The 14,198-nt window shown below is 34.0% G+C and overlaps 1 long non-coding RNA gene across 1 annotated transcript in view; it reads left to right on the top strand.

Moving 5' to 3' along the window:
* The window catches only part of LOC110144189 (uncharacterized), a 92,340-nt gene extending 83,361 nt beyond the window's left edge, over positions 1 to 8,979 (top strand). Inside the window, exons 3-4 of the long non-coding RNA XR_002315826.2 lie at positions 6,999 to 7,144; positions 8,404 to 8,979. This is a non-coding gene — a long non-coding RNA (uncharacterized lncRNA). The remainder of the gene's footprint in view (positions 1 to 6,998; positions 7,145 to 8,403) is intronic.
* Positions 8,980 to 14,198: the final 5,219 nt, after the last annotated feature.

Consider the following 14,198-nt stretch of genomic DNA (forward strand, 5'->3'; position numbering starts at 1 on the left):
AACATTTGTGGCACCTCACAAGTATTTTAGAACATATTATACTTAACAGGAAGCAATATAGTCTTCTTACTTTAACCATCTGTGCATGAAGAAGAGGAGAGAACAATTGGGAATTTTTAAAAAACTATTGATTAGTTTTGGTGATGTTTCCATCATAGAGCCCATTCTCGAGAATGTGCTTGAGATAGGAGATGTGAATAATTAGGCTTATATAAAATAAATTCGCAAATAGAGAAGTAAAGGGTGTAAGAAAATGGCTTCTAGAAACAGTTAATATATATTTTTTCCCTTATCAACTGAGAAAACTGAGTTGTTACAATCAGAAAGGAGCACTGAAAACTACTGTCAGCAAATCACTGCGGGAAGCTCAGGTGTGGGAACGTGTCTGATGTTTTCTCTTTACAGCCATCAGCACAGAGAATGCTATTCTGTTTATCAAAAAGCCAAAACCAAGCTCCTGTTTAACCTCCAAGCATCAGTTCCTTCTGAAAAGTGAAATATTGATGAATAATTACAGAGATGATCAAGTTAGGTATTATTAAAGTTAGTTTCCCTCATCTTCGTAAATGACTCAGGTTAGAATTTTATGCAATCAAGAGTTTCTTTTCCTCCCTCATTCCCTGTCACGGTCTACTTATGTAAACACACTTCATTTATAATTTTTAATTTAACACTCCAATTTGCTGAGTTTAAATCTTACATCACTTTTTTTGTCCTTTTTTCCTTTAAAATATAAGCATATAACACTAATGAATATATCAGCTGTATTATGTAGTTTGTAAATTTATAATTTTATACTGTGTGTTTTGTTAATATAGTTAATTTTGATATTGATCACAAATTATGTTTTTAAATAATTTTATTTTGTTAATTTCTAAATATTTCTGATAATTTCTTTTTATTAAGGAATCTATTTCTTTTCACAATTTCCATCGAGAAAAAAATGTTTTGTCTGTGTGCCACCCTTTTAAAAACTAGTTTTTGAAGTGTTCTATAAACTTGTAAAATCATAAAAGTTACATTTTCTTTGCAGTGTTCAATTTTCAACATATTAGTAAAACCAGTCTTATGATACTGTTGCCAGCCTTTCTCTGTTCCCGACAGTGTGCTTCATGGATCTAAACTGGTTGTTAGAAGTGGACATTACTGCTACCTCTTCTCTTTCTACTGATTCAAAATCCATGGATGTATCATGAATCACTATCATTATCCACATTCCTAAATAATTTACATGGAAACTGAAGTTTGAAATTTGTGGTTCTCTGTATCTTTTATATTTCACAGTTTGTTGTATAAACCCTAACACTTAAACCAGAACAAGCAGCAGTAGTAGGCACATTAAGGTATATTTTATTTAATCCAGAATAACCTTATTGTGGTATTGTTATTAAGAAACGGAGTGCTGAAGCAGTTTATGCATGCTCATGCTGTGCTGTGTTTAGTTGCTCAGTCATGTCCAACTTTTTGCGACCCCATGGGCCGTAGCCTGCCAGGCTCCTCTGTCCATGGGGATTCTCCAAGCAAAAATACTGGAGTGGGTAGCCATTCCCTTCTCCAGGGGATGTTCCTAACCCAGGGATTGACCAAGTCTCCTGCATTGCAGGTGGATTCTTTACCATCTGAGCCACCAGGGAAGCCTATCCTTCCACCAGGGGATCTTCCCGACCAAGGAAGTGAACCAGGGTCTCCTGCATTGCAGGCAGATTCTTTACCAGCTGGGCCACCAGGGAAGCCCATACATGCTCATGCCTTTAGTAAACTGAAGGTTCATTCCAGTCTCAGGTCGTATGGCTTCAGTGTCCTTGATCTTAATCACCGTACACATCTGGCTCTCATTTGAATAGATGCTGAAAACCGTGCGTCAAGTAGAATCACAGTAATGTCTGACTCTGTCAAGGTGTTCCTGACTTTAAAATAGTAATTAATATTTTGTAAACAAGCCTGTTTTTAAGTGTATGCTTAATTAAAATAATACATGGTCTTTGCTCCATTTTATGCATTTTACACTGTTGTTAAATTGCTAAGTCGTCTGACTCTTTTCCTACTCATATAGGAGGTATTTATATCACAGTGTCTGCAGTTTTCATTTGCTTTTGACTGATCTCTATTTTTTCAAGCTATATTTGGTCATTTTGATTTCTCTCTCTTTATAAACAGCATATGCCAGACTAGGTTCTCTACCTCTCGTTTGCAAAAAAAATAAAAATAAATAAATAAATAAAAATACTGTAAGCTGAAAAAAATGTACCACCTGAAAGTTAGGAATAATGTTTTATTTGATTCACAAAACTGAGGTCTTAAGCATGGGACAGAGCAGCTCAGATAATTTTGAAAGACTGCTCTGAAGAGGCGATCTGGGGAGCCAGGAGTTTTTGCAATAAAGACCAGGCAGTCAGAACATCAAAAGATTACTCTTAAAGAAAACTAGATACCTCAGTTAAGTTATCTAGCACTTTTCTATGTTTGGGAAGATGCAAGAGTCTGGGCTCACAGAAATCATCCCTCTGATTCGTACCTCAGCTGTCTGAGGCCATATCCTGAGTCTCCAGGGTGTGCTCTCCAGGGGGGCTGCAGTGTCTGATGAGCGCGGTGGTTATGAGTTCTCTCAGGGCTCACTCGGGGGCTGTCATGTGACAACTTGCTGGGGGCACCATTCTGTTTACTGATAAGAGCAGGCTGTGTTATCCATTCAGAATACTTCTGTGTTTTACGTCTAGAGATTGGATTCGGGGGGGAAATGGACATACTTTAGTTTGTTTTCTGTGGAGTTTTGCCGTAGAGGCTTAGGGTATTAATACACTTTAAGTGTGTTTTCTTGCATCCAGGATGATTGCCTAGTCACTTTTGTTAATGGTTGTCTTGAGATGTTGCCTCTTTCTATGTTTTGGATTTCATGAGTATTTTAACCGGACTATGACAGAGAAGTAAAAAATCACAAATAGTTTAATACTAACAGTAAACTAGTATAGAATTAGTTCAGTTTTGTTCTTTTAAAATAGGAAATATGACAACAATGGAAATAATACATTTCTATCTCAAAAGAAGTTTAATTTTGAATATAAGAGGGAAGGAGTAGCTATTTCTAATTCTTAAATAAGACAGACAGTATATGAAAGGGGGAGTAAAACAATCACAGGTCTCATCTTTATAGTATAAGGGGAAGCAGATTTCACTTCACAGATGCACCCTGGTTTTCATCATCCCTGAAAAGTTAGGCAAATTGACTGCTGAGGCTATTTATTTGGAGAACCCCTTCTCTGATGATGAAAGACCCAATGTCTTGTTAAAGAGCCTTTTGAAGTATAGATATTTGCACAACAGGGGGCTTATTCCTTTTCCTTAAGGGTTTAGATAATGAAAATAAGAAATACTTCATGGGCTAATTTTTATCTACACCACTGAAGGTCATATATACATTTTGTTACCTACCAAATATAAATGGCAGGGTTTTATTTTGAATGTATAGCTTTCAAGTTAGAAAATGCATCAACACAGCTGGATTTGAAATCTAAAATCAGTTTTAAACAGTTGACTCAAATCAACTGCACACTAGTAAACAATTGTTCCACAGGTATATCTAATTCTTACAATTGGAACAAACTCTTCCTTTTCAGTTTTTATAGACATGTTCTTCAGCCTCCCCATCTGATATCAGGAAAGTGAAAGTGAAGTCGCTCAGTCGTGTCCGACTCTTTGTGACCCCATGAACTGTAGTCTACCAGGCTCCTCCGTCCATGGGATTCTCCAGGCAAGAGCACTGGAGTGGGGTGCCTTTTCCTTCTCTACTGCTATCAGGAAGACCAGCATAAATACCACTCTATAACTTAGCTTTTAAAAGAGCTACAAAGTGATATATCTGTTATTTCATTATGCATCTATCATGTTCATTTTATTCAAGAGGTAAGAATTCAGGTCTGTCATGTAATGAATAACTGAAAAATGATTTTATTCCATAACAGTGTCTCACTATTTCTTTAAATCTAACTATCTTCTTCACATCTGTGAATCCTCAGACAACTAAATAAGGCAACGAGATTGTCCCACCTTTATAGTTTGTGCTATTTATACATAAGAGAACATGTTTTCTTTAGTACAGGAGCAAACTAATATTAACCTGCCATTTGGAAGTATGGTGAGCAGTCCGGGAAACAACCACCTAACATCTTAGATGGGGTCCTAATCTTTTCACTCTGATGAAGTGAAGATCTATTAAAAATAATGATACTGTGATAACATTTATTTGGCTTGTACTGCTGTCCCAGATCAGAGCTCTAGCTAGCAGCAGCTGTACGTATTTTATTGAAAGCCAAAGTAAATTGGGGCAGTTCCCCTAGCAGTATAAATTAGTCAGAACCTTGGAGACATAAGTGTATTTTAGGAACACAGTACTGAGTTCTTTTTCTAGGAATTATGTCACCTTAATTCAGTAATTTGGTATGCCTCAGGGTTGGCATGTATTTTAGAGATACTGTAATGAAGCGTGTGAGTATTCATTTAAACACAGAGGTCCCCCAAGAATAAAAGGCATGCCTAATTCACTGGAAATGCTATCATTCTCAGAATGTTTCCAGGAGTAATGCAAACTTGTACTAGCTAAGTTAGATAAGTTATTAGGAGCATATGGGGATGAAATAGGTAAATGTGCTTGAGAGATCATTGAAAATTAGGTCATTCTCAAATGAACTAATAAAAACTAGAGTTTACAAACTGAGAGACTGCACAGTGGTTTGGGTCCCTATGCTTTTCCATTCTGGTCTCTGGCTTGGATGGAATTACCTCACTGTTTGAAAGTTTTCAAACCCCAAATGTTTTTAGTGATCTTATTTAAATGCTATGCATCAAAATGTGATTTTGCACATTGGAGTAATTTTGTCTCATATACTGGTCTGAGAATCACTGAAGTATTTGTTCAGTGTTGAAGAAAATAGTGATACTGATATGGAGTACAACCTTTGTGTGTGTGTGTAACTACAGTTTAGTAAAATATAATGCCAAATATGTTTTAAACACTCCATGAAGTGTTTGCTTAAGCTACCTTTTTTCCTTGTTAAACTGTTTCAATCTAAGAAACGCTTCCTTTTATCCTGCACCTGACCCATCAACAACTCCGCTTTTACTATAATTGTATATGTTATTTTGTATTTTTCTCCTTTTTATTAAATTTTAAACTAACAAAAAGAATTGTAATATAATCAAGTAGCATAGGTTTTGGAGTTAATGCTTTTATATTGAAACCTTAATCTTCTCTTGCAGTGTTAACCAGGGTATTTTTCCTTAACTTCATGAAGCTTATTTTCTCCTTTCAGAAATGGACATTCCACGTATGTGCTGAGAAAACTGGGTTGTAATGTTTTTATTACTATACACTTTCAAAGTTAAGCCCACAAAATAAAATTCCCTCTTCTAATTATGGGAGGGAGAGCATAATTAATGAGAAGGAAAGTCTTTGTCCCATTTTCACTATTTCTATTTATATTAAAAGCATATGTTCCTGTTTTATAAATAATGCATACCTTTCACCACCCTACTAAAAATGCTTTTATGAGAAGTTTAAACATAACATTATCAAATAGATATTAATATAATATTCTTATATATGCTTTTAAATCTCTGTTCAAGATGATTCAACCTTTTATGGTTTTAGAAAATAAAGATGAAAAAAACACCAGCAGTGGGCAGGTCTGTCACATTTACAACATCAAGGATTTGCATCAGTGCCAGAATGCTCCCTGATAGGTTGATGTTTACGCTGGAAAGAAATGTATAATGCTGCTGGCAAAAAATCTTCAGACTAGGTCCAAATGATACGAACATTTATGTAGTTAAAATGCAAGAATACAAACCTGGTATTTTGATTTCTATTTAAGCATCTAGATAGCCGATTAATATATTTTCACTAATGTCATTGCAGTTTGTGTCATGTAGACACAGCCTGTGTTAGGCCAGGAAAGAAACCGTCAGAAATGTTATAGTTGAAGCTTTTTCATCTATTTTAATTTTAGCCTAGCTCCCAGTAACCCAAGCTGGAAAAATTGAGCAACAAATTGAAGTAGTATAGGATTTTAACCCAAAATATAAAATAAATATCTGTGATACTGACACAAATAATTATTTGAATAAACAAATAAAGGAGAATATACAAATCTCCCATGGAGAACAATTCTAAGTCATTTATACAAATACTCTGACTAAAGGGATGGAGTATAAATTCCCTCTCCTTAAGCACAGGTGGCATGTATTAATATTTTTCCAAATAATACAATATGGAAGAGACAAAGCAGAGTACGATTACAGTGAAGTCATCTTTCAAAGACTACGTCAGAAAAGTGATCATAGCCTACGTCAACACTGCAACTCATGTTGCCAGAACTTACAAGTGGTATGAGACAATAACACCAAAAAATAAGAACTTTGCTTCTGTGGTCTACCTCCCCAAATACCCATATTTAATCAGGAGGAAAAGAAACAAGATCGGACAAATCCAAATGTGTGTTTTTCTACAAAATACCTGACCAGTACCCCTCAAGACTGGCAAGGTCATTCATAGCAAGGAAACTTTGAGAAACTGCCATAGCCAAGAAGAGCCCAAAGAGACATGATGGCCAAATATCATATGGTAACCTATTCAGAACAGTAAAAGGACACAGATGAAATGTAAGAAAGCCTCAATAACAATGGACTTTAGTTAATGGTAAATATTGATACTGGTTCGTTAATTATAACCAATATGTTGTATAATTTAAGACATTAATAACAGGAAATTGAGTTTGGGGGTTTGGAGAACTCCATTAAATCCTTGAAATTTTTCTGTTAATGTAAAACTGTTCTAAAATAGAAAGTATATTTTAAAAATCTAGTCTATCCTTTTGTTCAATGTGCATATTAACAATGAAATAGGCTGAGCAGACAAATATGTGGATGCTTTCAATAATATGATATAAGTAAAATTTAATGTGCAACTTTTTCTTCAGTTTCTTTACTTTCCTTTTTTTATACAGGCCTAAAATGTGGTCAGTTGACCTAATTACTGCTGGAAGTGGAAGCAGCTTTTATGCAGTGGTAAGTTCATTTCCCTTCAAGGAAAAAGGCTTTATTTAAGAGGAGCTCATTAACAATTTCATTTCACCAAGTTTGTAGCTCATACGTAAGTTTCTCTTTCTTGAATTTGCCTAACCATTAGAGAGGTAAAAAAAAAAAAAAGGAAGAAAATATTGTGATAGTACTGTTTATCAACTGTGATATGACAACATCCTGCCACCTGAGGCAAGATAGTAGTTAAAGACATGATTCTGTGGCAGTGAGATTGGGTCATTACTTTAATAAAATTTATTAGGTACCTTAATAAAATTTATTAGGTACCTAAAAGTTACCTTCTGTGTGTTCTGCTTCTTAGAAGAGTAACCTAACTGAAAATACACTTTCAGGTATTTCCCACAAGAAGAGTATGAATATTTTCAATAAATTCAACACATTAATTGATGCCTCATGTGTGCCAGGCAATTCTAGCCCTAGGAATGCTTCAATGAGCAGAAGAGATGAAAACCATTGTCTTTGTGACTCATATCACTGTGTGTTTTTTATTCTAGTCTATTTTATATATGGCTTTTGAAAGCAAGAAGTTAGGGAAAAACACTAGAAATTTAGGTTTCTTTGATTCCTAACAGTGAGGAAAATAAGTAAGTAAAACTTTTCCCTCTAGAATGTAATGTGTTTTACAAAAAAAAAAAAATCTTTACAAAAGTTAAGAATTCCAAAAATGAGAAAAAGTAGCAACAGGCTTATTCCATGGTCTGTAGATAATAAACAATTTTTTAAAGAGAGAGAAAAGAACCTTTTTGCCTCCTCCCTCATTCTTCTCTTCAGGTTTGGTAACATTTTTTAAAATTCTTTAAACAAATATTTATTGAATACCAATATCATATAATTTGTGCACTGAACACTAGGAATAAAAGGCTAAAGATACTGTTTGTACATCAGATATTTTAATTACATTGTAGATTAAAAATGCAGTATGTTAAAAATGTTAAATATTAGTTGCTCAGTTGTGTATGACTCTGTGACACCATGGACTGCAGCCTGCCAGGCTCCTGTGTCCATGGAATTCTCCAGGCAATCATACGGAAGTGGGTAGCCATGCCTTTCTCCAGGGGATGCAATAAATATTATTAAAGTCCATTCTAAATATTTTGGGGGCCAAGGAAAAGAAGATAAATGAAATCCAACATATCACATGCCTAAAATTTGTTATACTTTGCTTTTATTAATAATTTAATTAGTTGGAAAGCTTTATGCCTTTATAAGAAGCTGAAAAATATTTTTCTATGGGTTGATTTGTTTCTGCTCCCCAAAATAGATATATTAAAGTCCTAACCCATAGTACCTATGAACTTTATTTGGAAATAGGGTCTTTGAGCACATACACAAGGAGACCTCCATGTAAAGACACGGAAACACACAAAGATAGAAGATGACCATATGAGAATGGGTGATGAGTGGAGTTATGCTGTTTGCAAGTCAAGGAACAACTAGAGCTGCTAGAAGTTAGAAGAGGCCAGGGAGAGTCTTGTCTCCTAGACACTTGCGATGGAGCGTAGTCTGCCGACATCTTGATTTCAGACTTCTAGCCCCTAGAACTGTGAGAATAAATTTCTGTTGTTTTACGCATCTAGCTTGTGGTATTTTGTAACAGCCATTCTAGGAACTTAATGAATATATAACTATATTTTTTTGTTAAATATCAAAAATTTAGCAACAAATCAAAGAAAATATAATGTTGTTATTGTATGAGCTAAGCTGTTCTGTTAATGCATGGATGGTATTTGGATACAAATGAGAATTACAACTTTAATAATTAAAAAATTAACATTTTTCAAGTTACATATTATTACAACATATTTCTCTTGCCTTTATTTTGACAAAAGTCACCTATTAGCAATAGTTACTGCCATGTCCTTTAAAAATGATTAAAAAATCTTTAAAATATTTAGGTGTAAATGATTATGAATATATTTCAGATTACAAAATTTGAAGTTCTATAAAGTATGTAAATTAAAAATTGCTAATGCTTTTCAAAAACATTACTATTCTTTAAATTTCAAAAATTATATATAAAAATTTTTAAATTTTAAAAGTCATTATATCCATTTAAGTAAAAATTACCTAGATAAACATGAAATGTATATTCCATTTCTGAAAAAAATATTTCATAAAAATAAACATTTTTAATTCTGCTATTCAAAGTGAACCTAGTATGCTCATGTAAAGAATCAGTTCTTCATAAATGTGAAACAGACGGCTCAGCATATTTGAATAAACGTTTGTTTACTCTTGGACTGGTATTCAGATGGTATCATCCAACAGAAGCTCCGTGTATGACTGTGCATCAGATAAATGATTGGATTATGTGTCAGGTGACCCGGCACGCAGACTCACAGAGGAGTCAAGGGACTACACACTAGTTTCCCTTTTCCAGTCCCTTTTACACAGTCTTCTACAGTGATTATCTGGGCTTACCTCTTATAATTTTCATCATTTCCATGATGTATAATATATATATGATCCATCAACTTTGATCCTCTATACACAGTGTAATGGCGTTTCATAGCACTTAAAAATTTCATGGTTTTCTTTTATGTTGGGATAAACCAATAAATTTCCAAATAGCATTCCTTAACAATAAAAAAATCTCATGTGACATAGAAAACAATATACTGTATAGGAAACTACCAATATTTCCTTTAAACAGGGATTTGTAAATAGTTATAATTCAAATAAGAGAATTTCTTTTTAAAGCAAATGTTTAATCATCAGAAACTAATTGAATGCAAGTTAAATTTCATAAATTGGAGCATTTTACAATGTATACAGTGCAGCATTGTTCTAAATCCATATCCCATAAAAAAGGAAAAAGAAATACATTCTATTGGTTGGAGAAAATGACTAACAATAAAAAAAATTCTGTCTACTCAACTTTTGTCTCTTTCAGAGCAACAAATAGTTGGCAGTGATGTTAAATCTTTAATTTTCAGGTCTCCAATGGCCCCATTTATACATTTCAAAATACATACCGAACTCCTGTAATACAGAAGGAATTTCCATTCTATACCTAGTACACTGTGATAAATTTCTTGAAACTGTTTCTTCTATTTTAGCTGTTTTTTATTTTGTTTTCAAATATTCTGTAAGTCTTAGATACAAGAAAACAACAGCAGTAACTGCTCTGTAGCTTGAAATGTTTTTACTTAAATCTAGATAGGTAAGCTAGCTAGCAAGATTAAAATGAGAGAGATGTCTTTATGACCACATTTTGGAGTGGTCATATTTTGTCTGAAATATTTTGGCAAATTGTTAATTAAAACAATTGACACTATTTATCTTAACTGACACTACTAGAGATTTTCTGATAATAGCAATGCGTTCTTACCTTAGAATATGTTGAGACAAGAGCAGAGAAGAATGGATAAGCCAATCTGCCATGGTATACATTTTAAACTATGGGAAGGCACCTGGAGAAATAGTACTATTTATAATGAAATGTACAAATGTTTCCATTATGTTTACTGCAGCTACATATAACATCTGCCACATAGTTCTTTAATTCCTATTCTTAAAGTTATAATGATTCCAAGAATTGATTTCATTGAACAGTTTGTTTATGAAAGTAGTAGTGTCTGCCAAATTAAACCATTTCTAAGACAAGCGCTCATTTGTCTTCCTTGGATTTCAACCAAACACATTTCAGAGACAATAACATAATGTATCTACAAAAGTTTAACTTGACTGGCATAAGGTTTAAGTAGAAATATTCCATCTATATATTCTTACTAAATCCATATCTACTAGGCATGCTGCCCATTAAAGACTCTCAATGCCTTAGGATAGTGGATCTCAACTTTGTCTGCATACTGGAATCATTTAGGGAGCATAAAAAGACACTGATATCTGGGTTCCAACATCAGAAATTCAAATTGAATTGGTTATAGGCATTGACTCATGGATATTGAAATTCTTAAAAGCTCTCTTGGTATTTCTAATGCCCAAGTAATAGAACCACTATCTTAGGATTTTAAGAAGGTTTGACATATCTTAGATTTTATAAAATTTCAAAGAATTTCATTTCTTTGAAATGACTGTGTCTGAACACAAAATGCTGCCTTTTTTGAACATGTCCTAAAACAGCTGATTTGATGATACAAGTGTATTATTTAGTTATTACAAGTCCAAAATTAAAATATGATTTAAAGTTGTCACTAATATTATTTTTGTTTCTAATCCATAAAGCTGTTGTTACTTGAAATTTTTCTACCAGTTTATAATATATTATTTGTAGTACTGCTAAAAGAAGGAATATTTATTAATGCAGATTGGAATTCAGTGACAAATAATAACCAGATCTTTAAGGACAAAATGGCCCTGATTTGTAGTATTTTCTGATTTCCATGATGTACACCTTCAAGCTGCAATGTGATGTCAACCAGTTCACAAGATTTCTGAAAATTTAGTAGGTGTTGCAATCTTGGAGCTGTCTCCAGAATACCACCACAGCATATTAGTTGCATATGTCTAGACTTTTGTAGAACACTAAATAATCTTATGTAAATATGTCAATTAATCCTCAGATCCACACAATGATAGATTTGCAATGCAATTAGTTCCAATTCAAGGAAATAAATAAGAAGCTTAAAGGAGATTTAAGCTTCTCAAGTCAAGTCAGACAGCAGCCAATGGCATGTAATTTTGAACATCTACTATGAATCAGGTGCTCTTCTTCCAGGTGTAAATTCATCAGAGTAACTCTGCTCTCAAAGAGCCCAACTTAACTGTGGGATGCCAGAAAAAAAAAATCAGACAGTAAATAAATAGAGTAAGTTTACTGGTTGATAATGAGCCATGAGAAAAATAAAATCAGTGGTATGGTAGAGAGAGAGTGGTACAGGAATCTATTTTGGTTGGACTGTTTAAAGGTTTTCTAAGGAGGCATCACTTTTATTTGAGCAAATTCTGGGAGATAGTGAAGGGCAGGGAAGCCTGGCATGCTGCAGTCCAACAAAGAGTTGGAGATGACTTCAAGTGACTCAGCAACATCATCATCACTTGAATATATGAAATACACAATGTAGTGAAACTGTGGGGAGAATGTTCTAAGAAAAGAACAGCTGAAAATGGGCCTAACCAATATTAACCAAGGGATTTCTGAGGTACAATTAAGGATGTAGCAGTGTAGATGAGAAGCTGGGGAGAGTTGGCAGAAGACAAACCTTATAGTGGGTCTTGCAGTTTGGATTTTATTCCACCCATAATAGAAAGCCACTTGAGGCTTTTCTTAGGTCTGCAGTGAAGAGACTGAAGCATGATTCAAATGATAACCTCAATTCTTCTGACCAAGGTAATTAGAGGGGGCAGGAGAGTATTTAGAAGGCTCTTGACATACATAATTGAAAATGATAGCTTAGATCAGGGCAGAATTTCTCAGGTTATATGCAAAGGTATCAGTCCTCTGAGCCTTTGAGGGCAATTTGATAGATCTAGATGTCTCCTGTCCCCGGTGGCCTATCACTTCAGCTGAGAACAGCCTTCTCCTTTTACCTCAGTGTTGATAAAACTACCATCAATAACCTATTCCATGGCATAAAAGAGGAAGCACTGGAAAATGGTTAGCAGTGATTAAGATTAAGATGATGGATAAAATTTGAGAGTAGCAATGTCTGCATTTGCTGGTCCTTTCAGTGTGGGGCTTAAAGGAAAAGGGAAATCAAGGTTTCTGAATTAGATAGGAAACAGATTAAATATTCAGAAGTTATGGACTGTTTCCTATTTACAAAGCTCTGGAAAATTTAAATGATAACCAAAAGGAATCATTAATTTCCTGGAACACTCAGCAGTAGGAAGCTATTACCAACCTTAGCTCTAAAAATGAAATAGAGTAATAATTTTCACTTTAAAATAACTAAGGAAGTTATAGAAAATTCCAAATGAAAATATGTAATGACCAAAATGCTTTGGATCTGATAGACAGGGAAATGAAGTAATATTATTACTTCATAATACAGTTTTTTTCCTCTTTTCTTATTCCTCTTCCTAGTGGATGAGATACTTTGGCAAAACATACATCGATGTGCTTATAGGAAAAGTAATCCATATTAGCAAGAGAAAAATTCCTTGTAGATGCTCTCAAAAGTGTCTCAAAAGCCCAAGTATACTTCTAGAAAGTAGCTTAAATCTCCGTTCTTCCCTTCTAGTACAGGCTTGAAGTTTCAGTATCCCGAAAATTCTCCATTTCTTCTTAATGCAATCTTTGGACTCTATTTGTTAATAACCCAGGCCAAGGTCTTACCAAATCTATATCTGGCCATGATGTTCTGTTCATTTCCCTCATCATTACTGCAACTTCTTCCTTCTCCAAATCTCTCTTAAAAAGGAGGTCTATGTAAAGAGGCTGAGCTAACCTGAAATTACAGCCTAGTTGGAGATCAATGGATTCCTCACTATTATGAAAATTATCATATTTTTCAATCCAAGGGTTACAGTAAGAAGACTTTGAAGATCTATATTTTTCTGATTCTGTTACTTTTCAGTTTATGGTATTTCCCACCTTTCAATTTGTGATTGAACTATTATTCACTAAACTAAATTTAGCTGTAAGTATATCAATATAGTATCTTAGATATCTCAAAAGAGATTTGAGATTTGAGATTTCCTTGTGTGTTTTTATGGTTTGTTGTTGCTCATCAAGATATATCAATATATTCATATCAGTGTAAAACCACATATACATACACACATATTACTATCTGAAAGGAATGTACATTGTGTCAGGTGTTAAGAAAAATCCAAATGTTGCAGATTTACAAACGTTAGCATCAAATTATACTAATTTCACAGGTGAAGAGCTAGATATAGGACAAGATAGATGGTGAAGGAGAGGGAGAGAGGTAGAAAAAGAAAATCTCTGAGTTACCTCCAGAATGGAAATAGCAATAATAATACAAATTTGAATGGGTATACCACAAGTGAAGCTCTTAGGTTTGTTATTCGGTCATAATACTTAAAACCTTTTTCTTGGGTATTAATTGTTGTTAACTATGGAGTCAAAGTTTATGTCAGTCTGACTTTAATATGTGTTATATGAATGGTTCTTGAGTTTACCATATTAACATTGTCATGCCTGAGATTGACATATAGATATATTGTCTTAGGCC

Source organism: Odocoileus virginianus, chromosome 12, assembly GCF_023699985.2.
Source record: "Odocoileus virginianus isolate 20LAN1187 ecotype Illinois chromosome 12, Ovbor_1.2, whole genome shotgun sequence".
Classification (NCBI taxonomy): Eukaryota; Metazoa; Chordata; class Mammalia; order Artiodactyla; family Cervidae; genus Odocoileus; species Odocoileus virginianus.